The following is a 25375-nucleotide window of genomic DNA, read 5'->3' on the forward strand; positions in this document are numbered from 1 at the left end:
GTGGCCTCCACCCTCCGTCGCTCTGACGCCCGCATGTGCCAGACGCATGCGCGGCCCTTCGGCTATATAAGCCGAGCTGTTCTCATCCCAGCTCACATTCAATCACACCCACTCATACTCGCGCGGTCTCGAAAGAAAAAGGGAAGAGAAGACGTGGCACGAGGACCGACCGGTTCGCCACCCATCCTCGTGTCGTGCACGTGTACGCCATTCCGTCTCACTCTTTTTCTCTCCCTCTCTTTCTCTCTTTTATTCCGCATCCGAATCCGAGAGTTCTTTCTCTCGTTCTCTTTTTCTCGTTCACGCATATCCAAGTAACGAGTCCTCGAGCAATCGAGAAGACGCAGTGCCGGTCGGCTGCCAGTCCACCAACGGCATCCTCAGCAGAACTCGCGACCGGTTTTTCTCGGCCGCTCGCTCACTCACTCACGCATTCACTCACGGCGCCAGCATGAAGATCACGTACATCGTGATGCCCACCGGCGGTCCAGTTCGATCCATCGACAGCGGTGGCATGTCGGCGGCTCGACGGGCTGTCAAGACCACTCTAAAGAACTTGAAGAGTTGGTGTGCTAGATTACGCCATGGGACCGCGACTCGGGACTTCAAGGACAATCAGAAAAATCGGCTGGGAGAATTCAAGATTCCCTACAACGGAAATTTTACGATGACAATGATCATCGATCAAGAGGAGACGCGAAATCGCACAAACGAGAATTTGGAAAACGAGCTGAGAGAGAGTCTGGCGAATAGCGGTCAATCCGAGACACGGTGACTTCAACGATAACGACTACGGATGTCAACCCGGTGAGCAACAGCTTGGCAGAGAACGATGAACCACCTGTCAAAGATCTGTCCGGAGATCATCGCAGGAGCTGTTCTTCAAGGCGTAACGAGGACTTAAAGGTAGCTTTCGTAGTTCTTAAAATCGCTTAGCTTTATTCGTGTACTTTAAGTTAGATTTTCCAATTAACTTCTGGTTCGGAGCTTTAACTGATTAAGAATCCGCGGTAGATTAGTTAAATTAATAAGCACTATAGGGTCCTGTGCAATATTATCACACGTATAACACAATGTATCGATTAATTGCTCGATTGTGATAGTACACTTAGATCCGCAAGTAGATAATTTATCATAAATACGCGGTTAGAATAAATCGTAGTTTAGAGTCGATCGAACTTGATTCGAAATCATAGGCCGCCCAGTGCATATTTTGTAATAGGAATATCTGTGATATTCATCATCAAGAAGAAATGTCTTTTTGTACACGCACGTGCTATAGACTGCACGCGAGCATCAAAACTGTGATAACATCTACCGCGGGAGAGATTGACAATTCTTAATAATTTTTTAATTTACTAATAATTCGAACTGTGATATTAGCAGAAAAGAAATTAAAAGTATCTGTGATATTAGCTATATTATTATATTAGTAAATAGATATTAATAAATAGTTCGTGTATGATTAAAGGACTTCAAAACAAAATGTATCGTGCGAAAATTTTAAGCGTGATATTGATCTCACTATATACATGTATCTTCCATTAGTTGCAATATTAATTTGTACACGTCGATAGACAGATGAAGATAAGATAAACATGCGAAACTGTGATAAATCGTACATAATTGTAGATTACGCGTGTAAGTTAGATTAATTAGACGAATCACAGCTCTAGCGATACTTTGTGATACGTAGGTAATTAATAGCCGCAGCAAGATCGAATAGATCTGCGATTGCGCTGATCATTCTCAAAAAATGAATTTTTAGCGTGCTGGAATTTTGTTCATTTTGTACGTTTGTCTTACAGAATCTGTATTTATCAATTCTTTTTTTATATCTCGTCTTTGCACATCTTTAGTTATATTATCGCACTTGTATCTAATCACAGTTTGTTTGTATTATCGTTTTCGTTTCGTTTGAATTTTACAGTTGGACCGCATGATCCAACTTTAGCGTTGTGTTTAAGTTACTATTGTAATCGCATTTACCGAATAAAATGTGTGATGATGCAATAATCTTGATTCACTTTCCTACATCCCACTTTCCTGCATCCCATTCTCCTTTATATCTTCTCTAAGTTTTATGTATTTTTAATATCATAGTCAAATCACTCGTTTTATATAAAATAAACTACTGCATTTATTATAATATTTAATTATAAATAATTAATAGATAAACTTAGAGAGGAATAGCATAATAATTTATTAAGTATTAAAAATTAAGAATAAAAATTAAAATGCATTGGGTATATTTACTATTAAAAAAAGAAAAGAAACAAATTTCTTTTTATGTTTCGCAATTTCTTTTCATACTTCTGTGCATCTTCCATTTTTATTAAAAATTTTTCTTTTTATCTAACTTGAATAATATAAAAAGAATTTTTTAATTATAAAGTTTCTAAAATTTCTGTTATCGTCCTCTCATCGTCAAATACATATTTTTAAAATTAACAAATTTTCATTTTGCTATGTTTCACAAAAATACGTACTTATACGTAATTATATGTATATGGATAGTATATAATGTATAAATGTGAATATCTGCAGTGCATGGAGTTCAAATCTGAGTTTGCAAGATCTAAATGACTCGCAGATCAATCAACCCTGCAGCAGAAATTCTTTTATTTCCTTAGCATAGTTTGTCGCCCCATCTGCTACAGGGCTCTTAAACTAGCCCTAAGCTATACGGTTTCACCCTTAAACGATAGATGGCACGTTCATCGAAAGGGCTCTGAGCCCTTTAAAAAAATAAAAGGACTAATAAAGTGGAATAAAACATGAGTGTTTTTTAATAAAAAATAATTAAAAAATAAGTTAATAAAGTCTGTATGTAAAAACATATTTCCTAGGAAAGAAAAACTACTTAAATTTGAGAGATGCAAATTACAATTAAAATTTTAACGCGCGTAGATATTCGCAATTATTTTATTTATTACTTTGTTATAACAACATTTTTTCAACTTATTAATTATAATAAATAATAATATTGGATTATATATTTTCTAAATAAAAAAATTAGAAAGCAAATGTTAGCAAGGTAATAAAGTTACAGTTTTGCAACACCCTTCACTTTCCACACTTCTGTCGCATAAAGCGTGTGCGTAACCGCGAAAAATGCATCTCTCAATCAATTGTTGCGAAAGCATGGACACAGTGATTACGCGACTTCCTGCACCTGCACCGTAATCGTCCGAAAGTATCTCCTCGGTGCCGAGCTTGTAACACGTGGATCTCTTGGCACCGCAGTTAGCGGCGTCGAGATGATTGTCGCCGCATGACAGATTACTGCACACGTGGGACAAAAAAAGTACGTGAGAGCTGAAGAAAAAAAATTTCGGGCGGTGGTCGATCCAAGGGATCGGAAAAAATGGATCCAGCAGATCAGATTACCGACATTAACCATCATTATACGGGTGGCCAACTACCTGAATGTTCGCATTATGTCTGATACGATTCAATACAATTTTCCATTTAGATTATCGTCCTGATCTTTGCGGATCTAATCCCAAACGGTGTGCGCGGAGTGACGCCTGTAGGGAACGCAACATGATATCACTGTATGGGCAGACGACCATACAGGGAGAAAGGTCTTAATCCCGACGATTTTACGCCACATAAAAGAATTCCATTCTTATACACACCGAACCCCCCTAATCTCGTCCCAAAGTGGCAGAATATTGGGTTACGTTTTCGAAACTCTTGAAAATATTATCAAATATTTGATGCCGTTGCCGAGGGAATGCTTTCTAAAGTGTTCGTCAACAGCGCCTTGGCATTGGAATGCGTTCCATTTTTATAATCGTGCACGCAGAATAAATATAATAAAATTTATACGTTATTTTATTCAACATATAGAAACTTCAGAAACTTAAACTCACGAAATTCAATATTTCACATTGAATAACGCAAACGTTGTGTAAATATTACAGTTGCGTTATTATTACGTTAAAGTGTACGCATATTACATATAATGTACATGAATTAACGAAAATCGTGGATTCATAAAACTTCTTTCGTCTACGTCAATTTCACTGTTAAAATGAATATATTTACCTTTCTTTAGATAGTCAGGATACATCAATGGACCGGTTCATTGTTAGATAACCTGACATTATGGAGTGATTTTCGAGTTATTCTGATTTATTCACCACAAAAGCCAGGTTGGTCGACCGATCCTATTGTGTAAGTTCTTAATCTCAGTAGCGTAAACGTAAAAAGCTTCAGCCATAGAATTCTCGTGAGAGTAGAGATCATCTATCACTTTATAAAATTTATCATAAAACTGTTTGAAAGTGCTTTAAGGAAATAACAATTTCAATAAAATTTCGTTATTTTACATTCGGGATAATTTTACGATTATAATTTATAATTTACGTCTTCTATATAAATTAATTTTTTTCCAATTAATTTACATCATAAATAATCTTTTTCCAGAAAAAAAATTATAACAAATACAATATATCAACAATTATTTAAACTAATTCAGGTAGTTGCTACGCCATTGGATTACAGTGAAATAAGAACGCAGGGCAAACTGACAGAGGATTCAGAAAGGTGTTCCCAAGTACAATATTATAGGGAGACAAATTTCTTAAAAATGTACCTTTTCGACTCTTAAAAGGAACAATTATTGTATTATTTGACGCCATTTAAATCCAAAGAAAACCGAATTTAAAGACTTTCCACGGATCAAATCACACGTTGAAAAGATCATGCGAGTGCAGAAAAAATATTCTCCAACATGTCTTGTATAGTGGAATTTCACAAAATGTTATTCTTGCTCGAAGCCACGGAAATATTTTTGAAATGAAGGCTCGATGGAATAGCTGTGCAGCCAGCTGCTCCTTTGGCTTATTGGCTCTGATAATAGACACATTAAGTCACTCTAAACGTCAAATTCTGGCCTTTCAAGCAAAAGCCAGCTGTAAATACGACAAATCAAAATTTTAAATCCGACTTTAAAACCCATTCCGTTTTCATTGCGGATTTCGTACGAGAGACTGAGTTGTAAACAAAGATATTTTTTACAAGAAAGATTTTTCGATAAACCTCAGAATTCAAGCAAATAAAAATGGCAAAAAAACATTTTTGTAATAACAAAATTTTTAATATGCCAGGACAAATTAAAATATAGTTCTTAAATTTTACAGAACAATTGTTAAAACTAAACTACAAGTAAAACATTTTTTTATCTAAAAGTAAAATAGATCAAGAATAGATAAAATTGCATTAAAATTCCAAAATGGTAATGTTAATCAAATTTTTTAATTTTCGACATTTTAATCGTTGTGTTCAATAGAATCGTATTCTTTAATTAGATTTTGTAAAAATTTGTAGCAAAAATCTTTTAAATAACAACGTATTCTCAAACACTTACAAAATAGACGGCGTGCATACGTAGTTATTGCTCTACGAGAAGACAGTTACGTGGCAGAAAAAAGTATCCTTTGCCATTTAGACATCGATTTCTCTTACATTTCCCCTCGATCTATCCAGCGAGCAACGAGCCCTTTTGCTTACAACCACCCTCCCACACATCCTGGTCAGATCGTACAAAAAAAGTAGATAATATGAAGGGAAAAAAACGAAGAAAGAGAAAGGGGAGGTAGAATCGGTCCCTCAGCTACACATCGCGGTCGAATGCCTCCTCGGTCGCGATCTCCCGGTTTTTGAGGCAAGATAGATTCCGATTCCTTTGTTGAACACGTGCACGAGAAATCGTAAATCTAACTAAAGAAAACCCCCGTAGAAAACGAGAGAAAGAAGAGGAAAAGAGAGGTAGCGATTCGTCGGGGTACTCATGGCACACCTATATACATGTTGGGCACGAGGAAACCTATACTAAGTGGATAATGGGCCAATGGCGCGACCGACGACCCCGTTTCACGTCTTCGGGTTACGATCTTCTTGATCTTCAAGCCAAAGAGAGGGATCTCGAGAGGGTCTACGACTGTGTGCGCGAGGGCGGCCGAGGTACGAAGGAACGCGGCCGTAAGGGCCCATTGTCGGCTCACTATCCATTATGCGAAGCGGCTGAATGATAGAAATATTTGTATCCTCGCGCACCGCGGCTCTGGAGAGACTCTCCGGAGAGCACTTTGGGTCTCAAGTAGAAGCACGCTTATCTGTGTCATCCACTGAGCAACGGTTGCGCGCGCTTTTATACAACTTCCCTCGTGTGAGATTCTAAATTCGGTTATCTTGAGAGACGCGACGCGGTACTCAGCAGCAACAAGCATCTGCATTTTATCACGCAATTACATTAATAAAAAGACCGGCGAAATGAAAAAAAATTGTAAATAGAAAAAAAAATTAATGTGTATGTTCAGAATCAGAATATTCTGAAATGATATTGTTATAAAATATTTTAAATACAATCTTTTTTAAAGTTAGATTCGTATGACAAATAAACCTTTATTCAACTAGCTACACTTTTCTTATAAATCTCCATTATATATTTATATATATATCATAATGTTTATTTAAATATTTTATTTTAATTTTGCAACAAATACATAAAAATATGCACATACACATAAAATAGTCATAAGATTGAAACGAAATGTATGTCTGTCATTAATGAAGTAATAAGTTAAACGAAACCTGTCAAACGAACTATTTGTCTCTTCACGCACGATCGCGGAAGAAATTAAGCAAACGCTCATTCATCATCAATTATACGTTCCTCCCCTACGATATCCTTTACGGTGCCGTCATTCAACCCCCTGTCTACAAGCATGCTAAGCGAACTTCGACTTATAAGGGAAAAGGGCATCGAGTAAAAACGCGACCTTTCGCCAGGACGATCTGCCATCCAAATGTTTTCAACGACCGTTCTAAATATACATTTTATGGAAAATGTGAACACGGTTGTCTCGGCACAAGTTGGGAAAAGTCTTTCCTCGGGCGACAAGGCGCGAGTGTGTCGGCCGACAGTATATTTGTCAAGGGCGAAAGGAGGAAAGAAGAAGTCGTTTCAACTTTCAGCCACGTGTGTCTCGCATTACGGACGTAAGGCTTTTTTTTTGATCAACGAGAGGTTGGTGGAGAAACCAAATTTTGCGCACATGAGCATTACTGACGGTTGGTTCGATGGTGGTCGCACCACACAGCCGTATTCAGGCCAATTATTATCGGTTTCAAATGACCACTTCCGCTCATTTGTGATCGGATAACATTCGATCGAAACGTGATATGCGTTCGCGCTTTCGTATCATATCAGTTGATTCCCGTACACGTGCGGATTGAAAATGCCGAAATCTTGCAAAGAGATTCGGAAGCTACAATAGAATAATAGATACGAGACCTAAGGTCCAGCCTAAAAGTGATTTTATTTATAATAGAAAACAACATAAAATTTCTCTACGTAAATACAGAATATTAAATACTTAATTTATGCAAAATTAATTCATAAAGACTGTGCATTTCTTTTCCCTTTCTTCCGCTCTAATGCAAAATAATATATTTTTGTTATATAGTAAGTATCAGTAATGGTTATTAAATATGAGCATAGTGCTTTTATTACAAGATCGCACTCAAAAGTCTTTCTTGAGTTACATACAGACAACTAAAAAACAAGCAACACCGGCTCATAGATTTCAAAACATCCCCGAATTCGGAAGAAAGATAAAACCTAAAAAAGTATAAAACGAGAGCAGAACACGCTCACATCTATTAATAGATAATCTCTTTTAGCCACATTCTCACAGGAAAAAAAACGCTCTCGGGAGAAACCTTACGTGTGAAAAAAAGTCACTGACCACGTGCAGTCGCACATGATGTCATGGGAAAGACGGGTCCGCGTCACAAAAAAAGTCAAAAGAATCCAAGCGTCGATGCTTTCGGCGCCGTCGTAACATTACGACCCAAGACTCGGGATTAAATCGTATCATCTTCGTTTTTTTCTCAGCGAAACGACTTTTCACAGGTACTGCAGCGGTGAAAAGATGCCTAACTGCAGGTGCATCATAATAACGCAAAACACGAATAAAACTCTGTAAAAAAAACTTTCCCACCATCCCGAATCTTTCAACATTCAAAGCTTCACTTAGACAAAGACAAAATTTTAAAACTGCATCAAATTATATTTACATATCACAACAATGTTTACATAACACTATTCTTGAACAAAATCTTTGCTCATATTTTATTTAAAAATTTCTTAAGAATTCTTGGATTTTTCAGGAATTTCTTTTCTTTGAAATATCTTTGTTGATTATAATTAATTATAAGATTTATATACATTTTTGTTCTATAATACTATCGTACAAATATTTTAAAGATGTTAAGTATATATAAAAGTTAATAATTTTTATATGTACTTGTAAAAGTAACGAGAATTAACAATAAATATCCAAGGTGTGTAAGAAAAATCTAAAAAGCAACATTAAATATTATTATCAAGAAAAAGATAAAAGAAATGATTCTGTAAAAAATTTCAATTTTAAATTTTAAAAATATCTGAGTATCAATAAAATTCCATAAAAATCCAAGAGAGAGAGATTCTCAAGGAAAAAAATAATTCCTTACAAAAATTTCAGATTCTTCCAGTAATAAACAATTGTTTACAATAAATTTCCAATTTAAAATAAATGCTAAATAACTTGTATGCAAAATATTTACATATATCAATACATTTTTTAAATTAATTTAGATAAACGTTGATTAAAACAAAAAAAAAATAAACAGCAGTGAAAGGACTTTGAAACTGATATTACGTAGCGATACGTGCCTCTCATGTATCGTCAGAAAGACGAAATATCGCTTACCCAAGGTGCGTATAATGTTGATTGCATTACGTTCGCAACACGTGCAGAGTACGCCGCGTACACAGAGAAACGCAGCCGCGGGGATTCACCGCAATAAATCGCGAGTTGAATTTCACAGAGTTACAACGAGAGGTTTCGCCTGATTAATAACCCGACCGGGAAAGGGAAGAGAGACAGGAGAAGGTCTGAAACGTGATCTTTACCTGCCTATCGCAATTTGAGAACGGAAAGGTTTCTCCCAATTTAAGATTTTAACGATGAAATTGGATATTCTAGATGAATTTACGGATGGGCTGATTGCGTTCGGATTTCAACCTGCGGTGGACACTATTTAAACAAGAAACCCGTGACATTGCGATGTCTCGCGATGATACATGCGTGTTATTTTATTCGATACCTTCTTTATTACGTCTATCAAAAATATTTCAGTGATTGTTCAGCGATCAGTCACGAAGAACTCAAAACAACGCGTGAAAAAGTTCACAAGATTTTTCCTCAAAATTTATGCTTAACTCTTGAAATCTTTAAACATTATTTAAAAAATGTAATGTTTTTAAATGCTTTAGATATACCAATTTAAAATTTTTAAAGAAATTATACATGAATTATTATCCATTATTACAATAAGAAAATTTGTTATACATTTATAAACTAATTTAATAACTGTAATAATGAAACTATTCACGATATAACAGTTCATATAAGTATTCACACGTACAGATTAAATGCACTGATCTATGTAACTAATATTTACACTGATATGACTGATCAGTGTTCTTTCTTATTCAGAATACATTTGCTCCGACTTCATTCACTATGAAACGGGATGGAAGCGTGTTTGTTGCATTGATTCGTGCAAACTATAAGAGATCGCGACTAACGAGCTTTTTCCTAGTTGGCGTCTAACTAAAAAAATGCCTCATAACAGCTCGCAAGCCCGTGTGTATCGCATCGAACGTGTCTATAATCAGAAGCCACTCGTGTCACGCGAGGTCTCGCGTCACGCGAAACGTCCGATACTTTCCGAGAAACCGACTCGGAATCGGCGGTCCACCTGTTGCGCTCCATTAAACTCTAACCCGCCCTTTTCTAATCCACCACGAAGGACTCGGTCGATTCACGCATTAGCCGTATCCGCTACCGCTGTTACGCTCGTATCTCGTGGATTTTTAGGCATCTCGTAACACTACACGCAGGTCGGCACACCTGCCTCCCTCTTCTCTCTCACGGAAGAGATCGTCGCCACGTTCGGAGCGTGGAACTCGAATTACTATTATTTTTTTTTTTTGCTTTTTTTCTTTCAGCAACCCGTCTCCCTCCCCCTCACTATCCGATTTTTTATACGGGTCACTTCGATGTTGGACAGGAAGTGCTTACAATACTTTTTTTTCCTCTCTCTTTCTCTCTGTCTCCCGTGTTCCCTCGGAAGAGTCTCGCAAGATTCCGTAATCCCAGCATCCGGTTTCACATTTCCATCGCGTACGATGCGACGATGCTCAATTTTGGGACGTGGATCCCGTAATCTTTGACAAATGACTTGCGATGACCCCCGGAACCATTGTTGCGACACTAAATGGATGGACAAACGGCCATCTGGAAACGCTTCTGTCATGAAGAGACGTTAAATTATTGGACTGCGCTAGCTTTTAAAAGAAATAACATTAATTCTCTATGAGTAAATAATATCTAAAAATTATAATATAGGGTAAGATCCTCGGTAACTCCTCGGTAACTCGAGTAAGATGGCCAGTTTTCTTTAAATGCAAAAAACATACTTTTATTTTCATTATTTTCTAATGGCGTTTGGTGTATTACTTCACTGAAGCTTTAATTGTGTAAAACTATCAACATTAAAAAAAAATTACTTAATAAAAATTTTTTATTATCAAAATATTGAAACATGAACATGTAGTTGAAGCTGGCAGCCAAACGCCGAGCGGCCAGAGCTAAACGTCATATAGTTGTTTACAGGGCGCATCATTTAATCAAACGTTAAAAATTCCTTGGTTATGAGATTTTTAACGAACTTTGAGAAATTTACATAGGGTTTAGTCATTAAAATACATAATCGATCATTTGCGACAAGACTTGTAATTTACCAATTGTTATAAATTATTTAAACTAATTTTTATCGTTTGTTGCGCCTCATGCCTAAACGCAAAATACGATTTCCTCCAAATTTGGCTGGAGGTATCTTTCCGTAACGTCCAATCGACTGATCGATCATTCGCGGGAGGACGTGCATTTTCCTAATTGTTATAAATAATTAAAAAATTAATTTGTATCGTTTGTTGTGCCTCACGCCTAAACGCCAAGTACGATTTCCTCCAATTTTGGCTGGAAATATCTTTCCGTAACGTACAATCGACTGATCGATCATTCGCGGGAGGACGTGCATTTTCCTAATTGTTATAAACATTTAAAAAATTAATTTTTATCGTTTTTTGCACCTCACGCCTAAACGCAGAATACGATTTCCTCCAATTTTGGTTGGAAATATCTTTCCGTAACGTACAATCGACTGATCGATCATTTGCGGGAGAACGTGCATTTTCCTAATTGTTATAAATATTTAAATAATTAATTTCTATCGTTTGTTGCGCCTCACGCCTAAACGCCAAGTACGATTTCCTCCAAATTTGGCTGGAGGTATCTTTCCGTAACGTCCAATCGACTGATCGATCATTCGCGGGAGGACGTGCATTTTCCTAATTGTTATAAACATTTAAAAAATTAATTTTTATCGTTTTTTGCACCTCACGCCTAAACGCAGAATACGATTTCCTCCAATTTTGGCTGGAAATATCTTTCCGTAACGTACAATCGACTGATCGATCATTCGCGGGAGGACGTGCATTTTCCTAATTGTTATAAACATTTAAAAAATTAATTTTTATCGTTTTTTGCACCTCACGCCTAAACGCAGAATACGATTTCCTCCAATTTTGGTTGGAAATATCTTTCCGTAACGTACAATCGACTGATCGATCATTTGCGGGAGAACGTGCATTTTCCTAATTGTTATAAATATTTAAATAATTAATTTCTATCGTTTGTTGCGCCTCACGCCTAAACGCCAAGTACGATTTCCTCCAAATTTGGCTGGAGGTATCTTTCCGTAACGTCCAATCGACTGATCGATCATTCGCGGGAGGACGTGCATTTTCCTAATTGTTATAAACATTTAAAAAATTAATTTTTATCGTTTTTTGCACCTCACGCCTAAACGCAGAATACGATTTCCTCCAATTTTGGCTGGAAATATCTTTCCGTAACGTACAATCGACTGATCGATCATTTGCGGGAGAACGTGCATTTTCCTAATTGTTATAAATAATTAAAAAATTAATTTCTATCGTTTGTTGCGCCTCGCGCCTAAACCCAAAATACGATTTCCTCCAAATTTGGCTGGAAACATCTTTTCGTAACGTACAATCGACTGATCGATCATTCGCGGGAGGACGTGCATTTTCCTAATTGTTATAAATAATTAAAAAATTAATTTGTATCGTTTGTTGCGCCTCACGCCTAAACGCCAAGTACGATTTCCTCCAATTTTGGCTGGAAATATCTTTCCGTAACGTACAATCGACTGATCGATCATTCGCGGGAGGACGTGCATTTTCCTAATTGTTATAAACATTTAAAAAATTAATTTTTATCGTTTTTTGCACCTCACGCCTAAACGCAGAATACGATTTCCTCCAATTTTGGCTGGAAATATCTTTCCGTAACGTACAATCGACTGATCGATCATTTGCGGGAGAACGTGCATTTTCCTAATTGTTATAAATAATTAAAAAATTAATTTCTATCGTTTGTTGCGCCTCGCGCCTAAACCCAAAATACGATTTCCTCCAAATTTGGCTGGAAACATCTTTTCGTAACGTACAATCGACTGATCGATCATTCGCGGGAGGACGTGCATTTTCCTAATTGTTATAAATAATTAAAAAATTAATTTCTATCGTTTGTTGCACCTCACGCCTAAACGCCAAGTACGATTTCCTCCAAATTTGGCTGGAAATATCTTTCTGTAACGTCCAATCGACTGATCGATCATTCGCGAGAGGACGTGCATTTTCCTAATTGTTATAAATATTTTTTTAATTAACTTTTATCGTTTCATGCGCCTCACGCCTAAACGCAAAATACAATTTCTTTCAAATTTGGCTGAAAACATCTTTTCGTAACGTACAATCGACTGATCGATCATTCGCGGAAGGACGTGCATTTTCCTAATTGTTATAAATATTTATTTAATTAACTTTTATCGTTTCATGCGCCTCACGCCTAAACGCAAAATACGATTTCCTCCAAATTTGGGTAGAAACATTTTTTCGTAACGTACAATCGACTGATCGATCATTCGCGGGAGGACGTGTATTTTCCTAATTGTTATAGATATTTTTTTAATTAACTTTTATCGTTTCATGCGCCTCACGCCTAAACGCAAAATACGATTTCCTTTAAATTTGGCTTCTTGGAAATATCTTTCCGTAAAGCATGATCGATTATGTCTTATAATGATTAAACCCTATGTACATTTTTCAAAGTTCGTTAAAAATCCCATAACCAGGAAATTTTTAATGTTTGATCGAATGATGCCTTCTGAAAACGCCTATATGACGTCGGCCCTGACCGCTCGGCGTTTGGCTGCTGCCTTTGGCTGCTAGCTTCAGCTACATAACATTGGCCATCTTTCACAACTTTTAGAGAAAAGATGGCCATAGTATTATAGAACAGTTGGCTACACATTTTTTATTACTTAACATTTATAGAATAAAAAAACTTATAATTTACATATTTAGTTTTATTGCCACATATTATCACATATTTAATTTTATTTTTAAACATTTTTAATATTAAATGTTCACACAAGTTTAGGATCAATTTAACTGATTGTCATTACTAAAAAATATATGATATGTCAAATTAAAATATTAGTTATCCAACTTAATTCTCGTCTTTTTTAATAAAATATGTACATAAACACCCCGAAATGTCATGGACTATCTTGCCCAAACCGTGAGAGAAAGATAATCATGGTATTTATTTAAAAAATAGAAAAGGAAATAAAAAAATAATTACTAATTATAATTTGCATACTTTTGTTACGTGGATAACGTTCATTGCGACAGCACAACTGTAATTTATTCGACATTGCTAATGCAATTTCTAATGAACACGTGAAAAATTTTGCAGGCAGTCAAAAGTAGAAACGTGATATCCACAATATCGTTATTTCGAATAGTATACGCACATAAACTACAGTAAATATTGATTATCTTTGAAAATAATTACGAGAACACATTATTTAGCAATTGTTAGAGAAATTATAACCATTGGCCATCTTTTCCGTATGGCCCTCATACTCTAACTAATATTTATACATTAGATCAAAGTAAAAATTCTGACCCTTTAATAGTGTTAATTGCTCTTATCACAATGTGTCAACACTGGCAGATATTACGAAAAATGTTAGAAAATTTATTAAAAAGTTGATGTTAAAAGCTACTTATAACAAACAGTTAATTCCAGTTGGTTTGTGTTTTTATTAAAAACAAAAATTTATATAATTGTAACGTACGAGTTTCGGAAAGAAAAAAAGTAGTAGATGCTGTAAAAAACATTTGATGAATTTAAAAAATTCCTAACATTTTTGTGAAAGCATCTATCACTTTTTCTTTCCAAAATTCGTACATTATAAGCCAGTTCTCTTTCGTTGCACTGGTGCAATAAATTAAAGTGAGATAAATATATATGCTACAGACCATATAACTGTATGCAAATATCTTTTTTAAATTCATCCATTCTTATATAAAATAGAATCGTAATAACTTAAATAGCATCAACTTTTTTTATAAACAGTTTTCGAACACCTTTCTAACAATATGCAATTCGTCGTAGCATGTTAGTTGATATATTGCAACAAGAATAACATTTTCTCTTCAAGTTCTCAAAGACTTTTTGCATTCGCTCAATACAAATACTATAATATCATAACACTCTATGGATGTTAATTTAAACGTTTTCTATTCTCAGCTATTTTATCTCGAATATTTTATGGGAAATGCAATTTGTCTAATTAAACTCCTTAATCAACGTCGTCTCGTATGTGACTCATATCCTATATTCTACTTTATATCAACAGTAAATCCTTAAACGGATTCCTCGGCTTTACACATGTTCACGACTGAAATAGTTGTCAGTATTCCCCGTAGGTGGGCACAATGGATGACTCCTCTCGCAGGAAGCTGCGAGAACCAGAAAAGAGACCTTTATGTTTTGCTGGACGCGAAAGAAACGGAGACGCCTCCATGTTTGCTTGTGTTTGCGCGATCCTGTGGAAAATCCATTGAGCCGATGGTCCAACAGTGCAGCATGCTTCCTATTGTGGCAGCCCACGGCGGTTACCCGTAGAATCGGGGCCCGTCCTTGTGTTTAGAATGCGACCGGGGGTGTAAACGGGGCGCAAACGGGGCGCAAACAGGGCGCAGTCAAATCCATCGACATCGCTATTGACATCGCTTTGTCGTTGCTAAGGATTTATTTCCGTAACTCGACAAGAAGTATACACTCGTCGAGAATATCGTAATTGTTAATTCGCAAACACTTGTCGAAAAAGTGGGTTTTTAACAAAAAAAAGCAATGTTTAGACGCAATTTCTTTAATACTACTTTTTAAAAAGTACTTAATTTTAAGATATTAAAAATATTTTTCTTCTGTCTTCGTTTCTTGAAATACTTAGTAATGTTTTATTTTTTAACAGTTAAATGCTTATATAATGATTAAATGTTTAGACACAAAACGCAAAGTTATTTCAAACCGAACTCTTTAATAGCAATTTTAAACGTTTTAGATTCATTTCTATCAATGTAGATTAACTATAATCTCGGTTTAAATTACTTGTAATCTTCTTCTAGTACGAAAAATTAAAAAAAGATAAAGAGTAAGTTAAATAGAGATTAAAGTTACGTTAGTGGAAACAGATATATTAATGTTTTAAATCTAAATATTGTTTAAAACTAAAACATTTTTAAGTTTTCAAAAAACAAAAACAGAAACAAAATATTTTAATATTTTAAAATAAAGCACATTTTTATACAATCTTTGAGATTAAAATTAATTTATATTCAAATTATATATATATATGATGTTTTGATACATTAATGTTTCGTAATAATTAAGATATTTTTCAAGAACGTGTTATGGATAATCTTCACGAGCGTAAGACATATTTCTGATTCAAATTTAAACTTCAACGATAAGATACGATATATACATGGGAATACGTTTCCGAAAAAATAAGAAAAATGCGTGATATATTACAACGTCATCTAAAATATTCTATCCTTAAAAGACCCGAATCCAATCCAGTTTGGCTCAGCTTGATAAAAAAGGGAGATTTAAACGCTCCAAGAGATCTCGAGGATTCTTTGTTAAGCCTTGTAAACTCGTAAAAGTCGAGAGAGATCTCAAGACGCCATCGAGCTATAAAAGTTACCCCACTCCCTCCCTCCATCGTAAGTAGCAACTGGCATCCAATTTGAAGTACACTGTGATCACGATGAAACGTCGCCTACCTGTTGCCCTCACGCGCGATATACATACCCAATAATACCCGGTTCTTTATTAGATACGAAGAAAAAAAAACGCCAACGCGAAGAAAAGCCTTTACGATAATCTCGAACGTTTTATGGGACATCTTGGGGCAGTGGCAGTACAACAACAACAACAAAAAAAAAGATATATCGATGCTGATCGAATACGATCGCGCGCGACTAATTGGGCTCGAATAAAGGGTGCGCTTGTATAGGGCCGAGAAACGGATCGTAAAAGTGTACTTTTCAAAACTTTATGTCCGACAAGTATACACGTAAATATAGTCTCGAAGCTAAGGGTCTCGGCTGTGGCACTTAAAAATCGCTCCGAGCCAACTCATTAATCGCTAACCCCGAGATGTACGTTTGCTCCCTGGATGATAAATTTCAAAGAAATTTCAAGATTAAGCTTAAACAAGAGTCTCTGATCTTCAAATAAATTCTTGAGGTCAATGGAACATATGGTCCCAAATCATTACAATTTAAAGAAATTTTATTCCCCCTAGAGATATATATCTCACACGGAATCTCACATTTCCAAAAGAGATACGCAACACAATACGTATTCATTATCATCCTCTGCAGAAGCTAAAAACGGGCAATAACTTTTCCTTCAATGGGCTACACGATTGTACGTATGTCCGTCTCATAATACGCTCGCACGTGAGTTTCGGAGCGGACGTCTCGTTTTAAAGCGATACGTGCTCTCCATCCCCGCGGCGCGATGTACAAACTGAGCGACACACCTCAGCATGTGGGTGCGATCGAGGGGCGATCGGCGCACAATGAGATCGACACCGTCATGGAAGCGGGAAAAGAAGCTTTCGCGCAGAAACTTCCGAAATAGAATCGCGTCGATTGGTCACTTTTCATCCACAGAAGTGAACGGTCCAGCGCGCGCGTACGGTATATCGGGCCTCGGCCTTTTCTTCGCGTCCACCTGGTGGGATACCGCGAGATGGCCAGCCTCACAAAGATGTATACGCTGACAAAAATATTTAACGACAAACAACATTGTGCCGGCGGAAGCGTCGTTTCCTCCAGAATTGCAACATCGTCGCTGGCTGGATCTGCGAGCGGTCCAACAGCGACGCTCTGAAAAGTTTCAGTAGCGGCGCACGCTGTCTTTTTGACCGAAGTTTACCCACTGCTGTTCACGAAAGCCTCAACAGAGAGAGAGTCAGTTGTTATGTATTATTCAGAATGTGTCTGGCTCTCAGCTTGATGTCTATTACAAACGGTGGGAAGATCCGCTGAGAAGCGCCATCATCATAATATCCAGAAAATTGATGTCCCGAAAAATTCGAAACTTGTCGCGTTTGTGCGCATATAAACTTGATCAATGAGTCATAAATTATTGAAACTGAAGAAGTTTTGACAAAAAATATCTGAAGAACAAAATATATATATAATTTTTCAATTTTATTATTGCATTCTTATTGCATGTCTATGATTCCACAGAAGCTCAAAATTAAACAAAATTTCTTTCTAATAAGATCTGATCTCAAATGTCACAGAATTCGCGCATGCTGAACATGCGGGGCAGCTCTGGGGCGACCTGTAGTACGATTACTTTCATCGAGATGAATTGCGATAACGAGAACGGCCCTTCTCGATCGGCGCGCGTGATTAAGCGCCAAAGTTGAAATTTCTGATGTGCAATTTAAAACAAGCGGGCCTACGCCAGCTCGGGAGAGAAAGACGCCCGCGAGGCTCTTTTCACGCTCCCTCGCCCGCAATATGCGCGTAACGTACAATAACTCACTATACAAATAATCGGGGTTACGAGGAACGAGGAACGGCGGGGGGAAAATCCGCTTTCACTATCTCCGTTCGAGCGCGAGAACGCCTCCCCGACACCCCGGCAATGTGATCCTTGGCCTCTTTATACCTTCGCATGTCGCCACAGGAACTTTTTTTTCACGCCGAGGCCCACTTTTATTATTAACGCCCTTGGGTCGTCTCCTCGTGGGCAGATCGAGGCAGGCGAAGGCGCGAACGGGGCGGCCTGTTTTCGCCTCTCAAAAGGGCCCCGGCCGCCTTCTGCTCGCGAGGCACTCACGCGTCAATGAGGATGATCAGCTCCGAGGGCGTCGAAAGTGACACTGTGAGGCCCCGCAGGGCTCCGCTAACTACATCGCGGCTGTCACAAGTGTTGCTGGATTACAGGGCGGAAGAAATGCGGATTAGAGATCCTGCCCCGGCGTGGCGGCGTTATTATTTTCTCTGGTTACGTCTCGGGTTCGCGATCTGACGTCTTCGCGGTGCGTGACCAGCCGCAAGATAATGAAAAAGCTCCACCGTGTCGATTAGCGTAGAGCGGTTATTTAAAAAATCGCATCGAAAAATACATTTCAGGTAATTATTCTAAATAGTATCCGGAATATTCTTCTTCTCTTCTTTTCTATTAATTATTATGTAGTCTGGAATTGCCAATACTTAACGATACTTTTTTTAAAAATATAATTTGTTTACTGTTTTACATCTGTTCTGTCATACACCCTTCCTCTAAATCACTTTTGCGAAATAATAAAGACGAATTAATTGCAAATCGCATGGATTTGCAACGGTTGAAAAATATCATTATCAATGAAACGCATAATTTTTAATTATTGTGAACTGTTTAAATGTGTAGTAAACTACATCAATAGAGTAAAATTGCATGGTCTTACGTTTCTTGAAATTTACCGAGCATTTACGAAAACTGCATCTTGTTAGGCACACGCGGAATAAAGGAAATTTACAATACTTTTTCCTTCGGATTATTCATTACATATATCTCGCATGGAATTAACTTGACCATTAATTTAATTGCCTCCCTTCTAATCGTAAATCTCGCGTTGTTCCTTTTACAGTCCTGGAAAACAAACCTCGCGCGCACGTTATAGCCTCCTAAATACCTCACGTTTAACTGTGTGCTCGCGTCTGGCGACTAAGTATCGCCGTGAGATATCCGCAAGAAAGCCCGAGCCCTTTCAAAACGAAAACAGGCCGCCCTTCACCGCCCAAGGTGATCTCGGCTGTAAAAGCCCCCGGGCGTTAAAAACCTCCTCCTCGTAGAGGAAGCATCTTCGGCGTGCCACTCAGACGTAGATAGTGAAAGCAGATTCTGCACTGCTTCTTCTCAGAGTCCCACTTTCGGACGAATAAGTGCTCAAGCCGAGGCAAGCGTGAAAAAAGGGCACGTGATTAAGCCCTTACCAATCCGTGCTTGGCGATACTTATTAAAACATGATGAAATTCTTTAGAGAAGAGGAGAGAGAGAAAAGAGAGAGAGAATAAAATTACTATACACTCCAAAAAATGATCTTGTAACTTCAATAAAAATTATATGTGTAAAAATTAGCTAAGATAGATAAATAATTAGCAAATACTGTGATATGTATAATATATGTATTGCACCTAATCAATCCAGCTGAAAGAAACAAAATTTTCAAATTCTACATGTGACACTCAAAATCCTAGCAGATACAAAAATTAACAATACATTTTGGTTGTAATATCAAGAAATCTGTCTATATCAGCAAAAAGTTTCTTTGGTTGAATATATTACAATCCGCGGGGTTTTTACTTTGCAAAAAGTTTAATGAAGAGTATGAGTTTGTTTATTGTCATTTTATCTTATCTCTCTACATATAAAATAATAATTAAAAATAATATCAAACAGCCACAAAATGAAAAAATAGAGTTATATTTTATCTATGTGCGTACGCGGGCGTTCTAGTTTTTCTTCTCACCGAAACTCAAAGTTTTATATAACATTTTATTATTTTACACGTAAAATCAGATTATACGCGCGAAGTTTCTCCGTCGTTATAACGCCATATGGCGACGGTGAAAAAGGTTACGCTTTTCAATGAAAAATGACTGAAATGCTGACGCGTAATTCTCGTGGCAATCAAAATTCCGTGAACATCAACGAAACGGCGCTGAATCACAGAATCAATCAGAGTCATAATATTTTATCGTGATACGACAGAATCTCGAGCAGGGGTTGAAACGCTGTCGGTCGAACGTTGGGACACCCACTTGGCGATTAAATTAGAAACTCATGAAAATCAAGCGAAGTCACGTCATTTAACGGTACAGAATCACTAATTGGCATCAACCTGCTTCTCTACTTCGCTCGTAGGATCGGTGATCCTACAAAGCGGGACCCTATTACTTCCGGCGGCAGATTCGCTTCGCTACGAGTCAAATTAGTTTAAAACGGTATCCACAGCGGAGCCCGCGTTACATAAGATGAAACCAGGACTAAGCGAGAGAGAAAGATGAAGGAATAAGGGAGCGAGCCTGTAAATTGGGGATCGCTGCGCAATCTATAGGGGCCTCGCAGGCTTGTGGGCGGGGACCTGCCCTTGACAGGACGAAGAAAGGATCCAGAACCTAATGCGGGCTAACTAAGTTCGACGAGTGGGTGCAGGTGTTCGAGTTTTCCAAAGGATCTCCGTTATACGTGTCGATATCACGATCTCGATTCGTAGATCAGACTCGTTTATAAATTACTATTATGCGAAGGGTAGTTAAACGCTCTAGCATTAATTCAATTCCCGAAGAATAAGAAAAAAAGGTCCCGTAAAAGTTTAAAATATTACAATTTTTCGAGATATATTTAGTAACATAATTTTTTTCTATTGCATCACGCAATAAAGATTATTCATCCCAAAAATCTTGTCAATGTTTTAAATAATTGTTAAAATTATTTATAATTTTTAAATAATATTCATAAATATGAAATAATAGTTAAAATTATTTTTATCCTTCAACTTGCATAGAATATATTTAATTCTTAAGTTTTTATTTACATATAAATACGTAATATTGTAAAAGCCACGCATACATTGTGAATTAATCCGCGCGCATAATTTCTTACGTGCAAACTCCATAGGATTGTAGGATCAACGCGTAAAGGTTGTAAGGATCTGTAAGCGGGCCCTAAGTCCTAGCGATGTCTAATCCTCCGTTCTTGCACGTATCGCAGCTAAATTCGTATGTCGTGACCCAAAAAGGCGTAAGAGAAGGCTCGTCCATGCGTAACGGGTCGTTCGATTCGTCTGAAACGAACGCACTCTATTGCAGCCTCGATCCTTTCCTAGATCGAGCCCGATTAAGTCCTACTTTGATCCGTAAGCAGGGGCTTCCTTACGGAATACCACGATAGAATGCGTATTTGGAAAACACGAGTCCCAGCACGGCCATTTTTACGCGCCACCGGAGATACTTAACGATACGAGCTCTTGTAAAAAAAGCTACTAGGTGTGGACTTGCACGCATGGTCGACTCAACGACGCGATCGACAAAGGTGGGCTACTGAAAAAATAATAATAACATCGGCAAATTCAGACAATGTCAGATTTACAATCTTTTCTAGCGGCGTTAAGACGACATCTCTGATTTCATTCATTGTCATGCTCCCGTCTCACTTTGCATCTGTATTTTCTATAAATTGTCATGAGCGGCAATAATATAGCTTTCCAATTTTCTCAATAAAAGATATAATAAATCTTAAAAATTTCAAAATCTGTAAATTCATATTCTTTTTAAAAACTTGTTTAATGTTTTACTGTAATTTTACATAAAATACAGAATTGATGGCATTAGAAACCACAGATATCTGCATTAATACAAATTATTATATTAATTATATACACACACATATATATATATATAAATATAAAAAATTGCGATTATTTTTTATGTAGCAATATACAATTTAGTTCTGAGTTATGAGAAGAATGTCTAAGTAATTGAAATATTTTGATTCTATTTTTCCCTATTTTATTTAGTAATGTAACAGGAATTTTTATAACGAGAAATTACTTAAAAATTACTTGAGCGTTGCGGAGACATTGAATCTTCACTAAATTCGTGCACACACGAACCAATTCGAAGGGCTCTCTAAAATTGGACACGATCAATGAAATTGTTCGACTTGACAAACACATTTCGAACCTCGGCAAACATGATCCGTGACGATCCGATAATGATCTACACTCCGCCGGTGGATCCCGTCGGAACGAGCATGAAGTTGATACCGAATAAGAAAATTACTCGGCAATTCCGTTCTAGATCGAAATAATTTTCCACGCGAGGTCGACACGCCGCGCCGCAGAATTTTCGCGCCACTTTTCCGCGGCGGATGATGCACACGCGGTACACGTCAATATTGTAGGTTCCCCCGATTTTCACGGTCGCTGGGATCCCTTTCGGGGGATCCCAACCATCCGAATTGTTCGCCCGAATTCAAGGTGTTGAATAAAATTGACGGCCGCGGAAAAAAATCCGCGATCGTCGAGAGGTTGAAAAGGCAATCGCGTCACGCCGATTTTCACGTTGCCCGGTAGAAAGATCGGGACAGCAGCGCTCAAAGGAAGGTAAAGAGATGCGGTAGCGGTCTAAAATGCACGGACGGGGACCACCCGTTCCGCCGCGTTAGCTCGGGCCTGCGGCATCTCGTTTCTTGCCTTTGAGCCGACCGATATATACCGATTTCAGGACTCTCCGTCGACTTCACTTCTTTCTTTCCTCGCGGACAAGCCACTTTTGTCGCAACCACCCTTCTTTCATGCGATCGCCACCCTAATATTCCGTGACGACAGGTCACTCACCCTCGCTTCTCTTTAGTTATCAATGCCCACCCTCCCTTCCTCTCGGTTAAACGTTATTTATAAGGCCTTGCTTTACCATCAAAGAGACGAGCACCAGCTGTCGAATCAACCGGACTGATTGTTTGGCTGGAAATGATGCAACTTCCGCGCAAGGAACCGCAATAAACTTTGTGTCGAGCAATTAATAACACACATAGTTATATCCTTTATTTTATATTTTTTTCAATTATAAACTTGGGAAATTAAATCTTGCCCGAAGTCAACTTGAAAATATTTGAATAATTAAATTTCTGTTACATATAAAAAATTAATTTATTCAGAATCCTAATTAAAGTTTAACGTCTCTGAATTTTAAAAACTGTACTTAAAAACTCAATTAAGTAAACTTTCTCTTTTTTGTAAAGGAAATAGACAATTATCTGCAGAAAATTGTGCATGAAATATCGCGAACAAGGCACGCGTTGCCGGTTAAAATAACACCTCGTGTCGATTGCACAACGGCGGCAATACCAGTTCGGCAGAGTAATTTTTGTTTCAAGGGAGGGACCAACCAGTTACGGTGATCATTCGAGAGGCGAGACCGTGTATGGAGAAGTAATTGCTTGGATTCGTTCTTGTTGTCAGCTGACGTGAGAGTCGGATGCCTCGTTCGTTACTTTCGGCCGAGTCGTGCCGAAAAAGGCCACTGTAATTAAATCTTTTTAAAGTGATTTAATAACACGATTTTGGGGCTATACGCGACGATAATGTTGTGTCAGGCGTCGCATAACGCGATCTAAGAGAACGCCAAAGCAAAGAAGTGCCCGAGGTAAGAAACCGAGGTTCTTCTTAATGGCGACAGAAGCGGGGAAGGGGAACAAACGCGATCGAGAGATCTTGCGAGAGATTTTCTTTCGGAAATCGCCGCGCCGTCGCCACCGAAAAGGAGCAACACACGCCTGGTGATTCACAAAAAAAAAAAAAAAAAAAATTGAAATTACAAGAGATTCAGCGATGTTCAAAGTATTGCACAGACTAAAAACAGCTCTTCTAAATCTCACGGATCGTTGAAACGAAAATGTAATTCATAGTTCTCGAGCGCGTAATTTGACTATATCATTTTCGGGTGTAAAGAAAAGTTTAAGATGTAGCTTTGCTTAAGACATGACATCTAAAACTAATATCTGTAATCAGTTATTATTTTAAACAAAAAAATTATTTACCTAAAGCAAAATAATGGCTGATTATTAACCAGCCTCCAAACGATCAATATATTGTATAATTAAATTATACAAGACTTCTCTATATAGCTTTCAGACCAACAATATAATAATATTATGTAATATTCAAATATTATCCAATAAGAGTTGCGCTTTAGAAGTGCTATATGATTATATTTAATATATTACTTCAGTGGGAGTGGTCAAGATGAGGAAAAGATAGATATGCATTTAATTGTGCGACGCAGCGGGAAAGAAACCGAAACGCGTTCCACGGAAAATCCGGTTACCTTTTCAGAGACGCGGAAAGCGTATAAAAAGGCAATGAAGTCTCACGCGAGAAGAGATACCAATTTCCACGCACGCCACGAAATCACCTTATAATAACACGGAAGGGATTTCCCCCACCCCCACCCCTCGTTGTTCATCACGCCAACGTAATGATACGGAAGATTTCTTTCCCCGCGTTGGCAGTCCTCGCGCGAAGGATAAAAGAAATCGTGCCACCGACATACGAAGAAGATTATAATAGTCATTAGGCTATTTCGGACGTTACGAGGAAGAAAAGGAGCAGGGAGAAAGGGAGAGGGGGAAGAATATAGGAAAGGAGAGGAAAGGGGGATCTCTCTCACTAGATGGACCACGGTTTTTTGTGCCCCTTGGGGGTTTATAGCGTCGACGAGGCACTTGTTACGGCAATGGATGCACGTGTTCTAATGGATATGCCGGACGCGGATGAGAAAAAATGTGGCTTCTCTAGGTATAGGCATAAGTTAGCGCGGAGGGATATCTAGGAGTCTCGACTCCGAAGGATAGACGAGAGATAGATGATGAGCTCGAGGCACGCAGGGCCGCATTCAATCGCCGATCCCCAGAAACAATTTCAAAAAACTCATTTATGAAATCAGACATTTTCGAGCGAGAAACGTCGCTTAATTTTTCTCCAAAAGAATGCGGGAACAAAAAATTTTTAAGCTTTGTTGAGTAATAATCACGTAATTAAAAAACTCTTTAAAAAATTATCTGAGGCGCAATTTATATTAATTTGTTCGTCCGTATATTTACAAATCAAGATTTTCAGTAATTCTTTTTAACATTATATACAGATAAATATTAATAAGTAGTTAAAACGTGTCAAATAAAAATAGAAACATTATTTGTAAAACCATTATATCATACAAAGAAATTATAAAAAA

The 25375-nt window shown here is 37.5% G+C and overlaps 1 protein-coding gene across 4 annotated transcripts in view; it reads right to left on the bottom strand.

Moving 5' to 3' along the window:
- The window catches only part of LOC105834028 (tubulin polyglutamylase TTLL4), a 201703-nt gene that overhangs the window by 119710 nt on the left and 56618 nt on the right, over window positions 1-25375 (bottom strand). The gene's annotated exons all lie outside the window — the stretch shown is intronic.

The sequence above is a fragment of the Monomorium pharaonis genome, chromosome 2 (genome assembly GCF_013373865.1).
Source record: "Monomorium pharaonis isolate MP-MQ-018 chromosome 2, ASM1337386v2, whole genome shotgun sequence".
In the NCBI taxonomy this organism is placed as follows: domain Eukaryota; kingdom Metazoa; phylum Arthropoda; class Insecta; order Hymenoptera; family Formicidae; genus Monomorium; species Monomorium pharaonis.